This window comes from Triticum aestivum, chromosome 3A, assembly GCF_018294505.1.
Source record: "Triticum aestivum cultivar Chinese Spring chromosome 3A, IWGSC CS RefSeq v2.1, whole genome shotgun sequence".
NCBI lineage: Eukaryota > Viridiplantae > Streptophyta > Magnoliopsida > Poales > Poaceae > Triticum > Triticum aestivum.
In genome coordinates this window covers 226,879,731-226,888,567 of record NC_057800.1, presented here as the reverse complement: position 1 = coordinate 226,888,567, position 8,837 = coordinate 226,879,731, and positions in this window count along the sequence as shown.

Below are 8,837 nucleotides of genomic sequence, written 5' to 3'. Positions count from 1 at the left end.
CCGAACTGTTGTAATCCCGAAATGATAAACATTTTTTTAAGAACTTATTGATTTGCCAAAAAAAATCGTTTTGTTTTTGTAAGCAAATAAGACGTGGGACAATTGAGTTGGTTTAAGGGAAAACCAGTGGTAAAAAAATCAACACTGGGTGGGAAAAAACAACAAAAATAAGGATGTAAAATATGAAAAGGGAATTTTATGTGTTTTCAATATAATGATACATGTATATGAACTAGTAAAACTATAGGTAGAGATTAGAAAACGGATGTAGGACATGCGTTTCAAGAGGAAAATAGAACTGGGCTGTGTGTTTGATTCAGTAATAAAACTGCCTGCGGATGTTGTAAGACAAAATATAACTAACGCTAGCGGGCCAGAGGCCAGTAGATACCTACTAGATCTTTGTGCCCCGTTGTCGTCATGGGCTAGGCCTGTTAAAAACAAAACCAACCCTGGGCAGTCTACAACCCAGTTGAAACTTGCTCGACCTGAAAAAATAATATATGTGCTCAATAAACGAGAGAATTCTGCAAGTACAAACTGATAACTGGGATGTAGCACGGATATTGTTTTTTTATCGTGATAATAAGTGCATGCACTTGTTTCGAAAAAATTGGAGAACTGGGAATTCAAACGGCGGGTGCTTATGCTACCCATCAAATAAAAATCAGGTGCTTGAAAATTCGTTTCGAAACAAATGATTCAGCTTTATATCCACGTCGACCCTCGGCATGATGGTTGGAAGCAAATGCAAGTTCATACCAAAAGATCTATAACAACAATACCAACTTGCGGACGACAAGGTAGTACAACTACCAATACCAAACTAACTTATAATCTTTTTACTCCTGGCCCTAGTGTCCATCTCGTAGAAAATCTTGCAGAGGACCAGCTCCCGCTCCTTCTCTTTCTCCAGGTCCCCGAGGTGGTACTGGTGCATCACCCAGTTGGTCCTCTGCTAGTCGAAGTTCTTGTTGGTGTGCAGCACCAGAACCTTTTTTGCTGCCCGTCTGCCGGCCGTTGACCATCACTGGCAAGGTATTGCCGGTCTTGTGCCACATCGCGTGCATGCCACACTCCGACTGTATCTTGCGATGCGTCCACGTGCCCCTTTTGAACGCCCTGGAATTGGGCTGGAAGAAATGCTTCCTTAGGCCACTCAGTGTGATACCTGCAGTATTGTGGAATACAGGTTTTAGTGTACCAAGTTGGCATTTTCATAACATCTTTGGCATGTTGCAGTCACTTGTTTCACTTTTTATTAACTGTCAAATTGTAATTGCTTCACCAGGTCTGCGTCTAAAAAGAAAAATAGAGCTATAAACAAAGGAATATGTTTGTGCAAGTAGACGGCCGATCGGTGTCTTACCTGGAAGTTTCTCAGGTTGGGTGTAGCATATGCCGTGCTCGCTGTTGATGGTTGGTATGAACAAATCGATGAGAGACTGAAATCTCGCACTGTCAGCACTCACTTTGGCCTCAAGGTGCTCGATCAGCTCCTGATCCATGGGATCGAACTTGACGCCAGCCAGCAGCACCGGCCAATCCTTCTTCGACTTGCATCGGTAATTCCAGTTATATGGTACTCAATGTATGATCAATCGACTGTTTTAAGTGAATGATGAAAGATTTCGACAGATAAGTGGTACTCCAATTCTGAAGTCCAGAATACCCGAACACGCCACCGGGATTCTTCTGTCACCTCTCACGCAGCGTGTTGTCACGTCAATTCAATGTGTGGACATGATGAATAATTTGACCGACGTATACTAGTACTGCTACTGTACTACTTACTAGTCATATTTAGTGTCACAATTTATACATAGGTTTAACTAACAAGTACGCACTTGAAGCCTAACTGATATATATATATATATATATGGCTTCTGCACAGCATCTCCATCATCATTATCAGTACATCATACGCAGGTGAGTTAGGATGCACTTGATCCTAGGAAGGTATATATCCTTCAAACCAGAGGAGTGCTTCAAACTAACAACAATACATAATATCCAACAAAAGAGGGTCATGCTACAGCAGCAGAATACATGGCTCAGTCTAGATATCAACACGAATCAAGTTGTGCATATTTATTGTTGGCATGAGCCACATTGCCACATGTCGGGTTTGCAAAAGCCATCCATCGCATGGAAGCTTGATTCCTTTCACACATTGAAGATTATCTGGCAACAAGCTATGTCGACGAATCTCTAGATATGGTGATTCATTAAACCCATGGTATGATGTTTAAACACAGCCCCCCTCACGAATGGAAGTTGCATAGCACAGTAGTCATCGCGGGTGATATGATCGATGATTGGTTGGATGATCGGATAATTGAGCCCGAGGAACAAGGAGTGGTTGCTGAGGCTGTAAACCCGCCTCCAGTTGAATACGCCTGGCCCAACGGAGCTGGGATCTTTCTCGAACACGAAGCAGCCATAGCCATCAATGTCACGAACGCCCCACGCATTGTATACCGCATGTGGTTTGATGTAATGGTTTGGTCAATTTGGTACGTGTGAATGAGCATCAAATGACCGCCGTCAGCTGAACGAGCGATAAACCACCACACATCGGCTGGTATGATTCCAGGTCCTGGAATCATGAAGGCCAGCGCATTTGCGTCTGCTGCAACAATTCAAATTGGAGACCAAAAGGACAAAAATAAACAATCATGTTCAGAGTATGTGTGGAATTAAGATTATTATAATAGTGACACATATCATAGACAGAGAATTGCAATGTCATGGTCATAATCATACCCCAAGTTAAAAAAATAAGCCAATGGCTTTCATATTCTAGCAATATGTCATGGTTCAAACATCATGTAACAATGAGAGGAAAACAGCTATGACATCGCCTACTCATATTCTACCATAGCACTTACTACTACTGTTCTCATATCAACTCTAAGCAATAACATGCGTTGTTATAAAAATCTTGTAAACGAGGGTAACATATAGCAATCATGATGTTATGCTCGTAATATGTATTCTAACAATCATTAGATTCCAATTGTTCTCATATCAACTCTAACAATAACATGTGTGGTCATAAAAATCTAGGAAATGAGAGGAACATATAGCAATGATGTGGTTATAGACATGTTATGCATTCTAAATTTGTAACAAATGAACAAGCAGTCGTATTCATAAGGTAAATATGAGATGAGATAGAACAATTACACGACGATAGATTCCACCAGTATAGGCAGCCAATCTATGCGTCGACCGCGTAAACGATGCCATTGTGCACTATAGCATCAGACAGAAATGTTGCCTCAACAGGATTGATGATGAGCCATAACCATGTATGGCGATCAGATTCCAGATAGACTAATCCCATGTTGAACAAGGCAATGAGCTTGTAATCCATGTAGTCTTCTGATGGTGTGGGCACTTCACAGATTACAACTTTCTGCAAACAGAGGTTGAGCTAAAAGCTTGAAGCATCTCGTGCATAGTAGGCAGGAGTGTCCGGCGGGCCACGAGGCTCGATGGCGGTGGTATCCAACAATGGAAGGGTGATTGTCGGTGTCAAAACCGGCGGATCTCGGGTAGGGGGTCCCGAACTGTGCGTCTAGGATCGATGGTAACAGGAGACAGGGAACACTTTGTTTTACCCAGGTTTGGGCCCTCTCGATGGAGGTAATACCCTACTCCTGCTTGATTAATATTGATGATATGGGTAGTACAAGAGTAGATCTACCACGAGATCAAGGAGGCTAAACCCTAGAAGCTAGCCTATGGTATGATTGTTGTGTATATTGTATATCTATCGACTAGCCTGGCCTCGGTTTATATAATGCACCGGAGGCCTAGGATAACAAGAGTCCTAGCCGAATACACCGGTGGGGAGAAGTCCTTGTCTTGCTCGCCAAGTCTTGTGGAATCTTCCCTGTATGCGGTAGTCATCCGAACTGGCCCATGAGTATACGACCACGGGGGTCCTCGGCCCAATCTAATAGATCGGGAGACGACGTGGTGAGTACCCCCTAGTCCAGGACACCGTTAGTAGCCCACTAAACTGGTCTTCAAGTTAGGGACGCTCCTCGATTCTTCCGAACTGTTCTTCATCTTCGGTTGCCGGTCTTGAAAACTGGTTCAACAAATCTTCTTTATCTTCGATCTTGAGGATCGCCGAAATGCATTCGACGAGTTTACACGTCGGGTATCCGAGGAGGCCCTTTAAGTTTCCGGCCTTTATCAATGCCTTGTTTATTTTTATGCTACACCTCGGGTTTGAAGTTGTTCCCGGGAGGCAGGGTCCTCTTGCGTCCGAGCTCCAACACTGGACTGCATTCGAGGTATCTTTTGCAGCCGAGCACCAACGCCGGGCCGCTTCCCAGCTCCAGCGCCGGAATGTATCCGAGCTCCAATGCCGGACTATGTATCCGAGATCCAAGGCTGTACTGTATATCCGAGGTGTCATATCACCTTGGTTCAAAAAGGTTTGAAGGAGTTTAGCCGAGCTTAATGCCGGAAATGCCCTCTATGGAGCCAGCCACTAGCGCCCAAGCTTTATGCCGGACTGCTTCTGAGGTGGTGCACCACCCTGACTATGGGCCGATTTTTTGTCAATATTTTTTATTGGTGCAATTTATTCTCTACCGAGATATATAGCCAGTAGCCCTCAAGGTGTGTATCGGTCTAAAACCCGAGATGCACCTGTAGGATGACGTGAGACCGCTGATCCTAGTAGCCGCTGAGACTCAGGTTGATTTGCGAAATTGGCCTGAGGATCAAGTCCTAGCTCGGCAGAATACTTCGGGACACAAAAGCGGCGTGCTTAGTCCTCAAGACTCAGGTTGGGTGCGGTCGACCAACCTGAGGATCAAAATCTCCTCGGAAACTATCTTGCACATAAAATTTTCTGCATCGGACAAGCAATGCAGTAGCCCCCGAGACATTGGTCGGGTGGCAACACCAGATCAGGGGATCGATGTGCCCCTTTAATATTTGTAAATAATAAGCCCAAAGCCCAGTAGCCCCCAAGCCTTAATGCGGGCATGGGTGGCCGAATTAAGGATCAATATCCATAGCAAAATCACAAATTATGTGTAATGACTCTATGTATCCAAGTACTTTACGTCATTAATGCTCGGATCCGCATTGTACAAAACTTTGTTGACCGACCATCGGCTTCCACCTCCTTGGCCAGTGGCCGAGGAGTGTTTGTCCTACTTTATAAAGCCTTTATGAGGGCAAAGATTTACGACAAACAAGGCAATCTGGCCACATGGTTTTATAAACAAAGGTACGCAGAGAGATATGTTATATTACTGTTTAACAGAAGAAATGTATTCCAAAGAAAATAGTCCCGCTATCGGTTCCTTGCTTTGGGTTGTCATGCTAAGCATGATCATTAATCCTCAGCTCTAATGTAAGAGCAAAATATCGAGGATTTAGTTTGGGAGGCCAGTTAATAGCCCCCGGTAGTGTTCGGCGACAATCGAGGTCAAGCCGTGAACACTTCGGCCAATGTTATGAACGGCCCGTCATAGTCATCGGATCGCTGACCAGTTTACGCTTATTGTGACAGTCAGTTTTCGGCTTTCTCCACTGAGGTACTTGACCATGCAAGCTGGAAGCGCAATCACAGTGGTTCTCCCTTTGCACACCTAGCCGAACAAAGCGGAACGTAGGAGGAAAGCACAGGAGCCGGGCAACCCAACTATTGACCGAAGACACAATTCGAAACCGATGCATATATAGCAATATCTGAGAATGTTTTTGCCGAATCCCTAAAGGTGTCCGGTGTTGCACTACGAGACTAATGCTAGAAAAGCACAAATAGTTTAAAAGTACCAAAAAGCTTGGAAAACGAAGAAACGTCAGTAAAAACATGACGTCCGAACAAGATCAAGTGTTCGGTGCCAATCCGAAAATTGGTCTTAGAAAAAAGAAGTGCTTCTGTCGTCCTTTAACATGACACATCATATCTCAAGACTTCGAGCGGGTCAGCCTACGGCTTCAACCTCCTATCCCGAGGGCGGAGTACTTCTCATTAGGCCAGTTTAGCCAAGTAGCTTAGTATACGGCCAAGTAGAATTGGCCGCAAAGTATTCCCAGCAGGACTGTAAGTTAGACAGCCTGTTAGATGGTATTGAAGAGGAATACAATCAGTCAGAGTGACTATGTAATTTTTAATTGACATGTGTAATGCCTTCTAGCCGGATTATAGATCGTTTGTCGTTGCCGACCTTTTCGCTTCAACCTCAGGACCTGACGGTCCGGAGTGTGTCCAAATACTCTACCAGTTATGTAAGAACCGGGGTATGCATGGAGACCAGGCGTAGGGGTCCTTAGTGCTTTATCAGACAAGTGCCCAACTAGTTATGTTATATTACATGGTTAGTAAGAACATCTTCCAGAGAGAATAGTTCCGTTAGGGGTTACTTTCTCTGGGAGGCATGCCCTAAAGTGCATGTCCGGACTGCAAACGCAGGAAAATCATCTGGGGGCATATATATAAATAAGTAAAAAGGGTCATCTTTCAGTTCACCGACCGAATATTCCCTTAAGAACGCTAGCTTTCGGCTTCACCCAGTCTGAGGTACACATCCGGCTAATCCGGCAGTAAAAATCACAGAGGTGCTCCCTTTACCACCTACCCGAACAATCGGGAACGTAGGGGTAAGCACATGAGCCAGGCAACCCAGCTTGGCCAAAACTTAAGTCATATCGATGCATATAATGGTGAAGAAAAGGTACATGCGGAAGTTTGACACATGTGGTGGGCGTGAATCCCGAGTAAATAAGCTTCTGTTAAAGAAGCCCCCAGTTTTAATGAGCGCAAGTAGCACGTCACTTGAGGAGCCTTTAAGGGCTATAAAATTTTTTTACAAGCAACCTTTTTTCCAAAAAAGTATAATGCTTGGTCGAACCGAACACAAGTTAGAAATTAAAGCTTTGAGCATGAAAGCGACTTAGCTGGTTAATGTGTTCGGTATTGATGACGCGGTCCGAGCTTGATGCGGGGCAAGGTTCCATCCCCCAAGCCAGTCCCGAGGTGGCGGAGCGGAGAGCTCGACACGCCGAAGTGGTGACATAGCACGGTCAATGTAGACCGGCAGAGTGATGCCGAAGTCCCCGAATCATTTTCCTGTGCACAAAAAGTAGTGCAAACCGGAGATAATAGTAATAATGATAATTAAAAAAAAAGGTTGCATAATAAATGATTTATGCAAAGTGAGTAATAGAAGAAATATGGCCTGGCGCCGAAGTCAATGTCGATGAAGGCGTCGGCGTGATGTAGTAAAGGCGTGGCAAAGCCTGAATTCACAGGTCGGTCCGAGCTCCGGATGCGGCGTTCGCCGGACTATGTATGAAAACTGATCGAACCACCACGCGACTGTCGTTAATGCGGTCACCATTTGATAGACCTGTGTATATATCATGGACAAACCAGAGTAATAATTCCTTGGGAAAAATGAACCTGAACAAGCAAAAAATACTGGGATTAATAGCACCTGGTTTATTTGTTGTAGCAATCCGAAGGAAGATGATTCCCAAAATTGGGACTCGCTCCGCACACCCATTGCCTGATGGGTGATAAACGACGGCATGGCAATGCTGGTAAAGGCTGACACGCCGAGGCAAAGCCCTCGGCCCAGCTAACATGACGGAGCTGGTCGGCTAGTGATGCTGAAGCGTCTGGAGTAGGTTAATGAAGAGATGGCGAAGCCCCCGGTCCAGCTGAGACATCGAAGTAGGTCAGTGTGATGGACACCAGCTTGAAGAAGCAATAGTGCGGCCCAGTCGGTGCAGGTCGTGACGTGGTCGATGCCGGCTTGATGAAGCAATCGTGCGTGATGCCGGTATGCCCGCTCCGTGTAATCCGTGGGGCGGTGATGTTGATGATGATTTATCCTTCGCGATGCCGGACTCTTGTTCGGCTTGCCGAGATGATGATCCGAAGAAGTTGAGCTCGGCTAAAGTGACGACGTGTCTAGCGCAGGTCGGGAGCCGTGGAGTAATATTGCCGGACTAGTTTAACACCAGCATGATGTTGAAGATCATGTTCAAAAGATCTTAAAGTTAGTGGGATGTGTTCGGCAACAAAACACAATACCCCATACAAAACTTCCTTCAAAAGGGATGTCCGAAATCCAGTTCATAAAAAAGATGAACTCGGGTCGGATTCGTTTTCGCGCAGAAAACAGATCCGAAAAGTGATGCACTAATCGGAAGGTTCCCGGAGTTTGGACGGTCAGATCGAGCCGAAATTTTGAGAGGTGGTAGATATAGGAATTCCGCAGCCGATCAACGGTTGGATCTTCCGAAGGACGTCCGAGCTAGTAGCTGGGAACCACGCCCTAAACTCATCCAAATTCCCGCCCAGATTTGACAGGGCTCCGGTACATCGTGTATTGCCAGAGATTCCTCCATCGGAACTCGACGAAATTTTCCAGGGTTGTTGCAGACTCAATTCCGCACAATTCCACCAAGGTGATCGTCAAAGCGATACTCGAGGAGGTGGTGGCGGCAGATACGAGTTCCCTGTCCAGAAAAACAGTACGGTCGCTTGAGGGCAATGTTGACGTTGAGCCCCCGAGCTCCATAGATGATTCCTCCGTGATCTTGATAGAGATCGGAGTTGATGTTTGATGAAGGCCCTCGTCCGGACATGGTGATCCGAACACGGGGCGCAATTCTTGGTTGAACCAAGGTGACCAGTCGAACTGGTGACGAAGACACCGAAGCCGCAGTTGATCTGCAGGCGAGCCATCGATCCTTTTGTCGATCACACAGCGGAACTCTCAATGAAAGCACCAATGTCGGTGTCAAAACCAGCGGATCTCGGGTAGGGGGTCCCGAACTGTGCGTCTAGG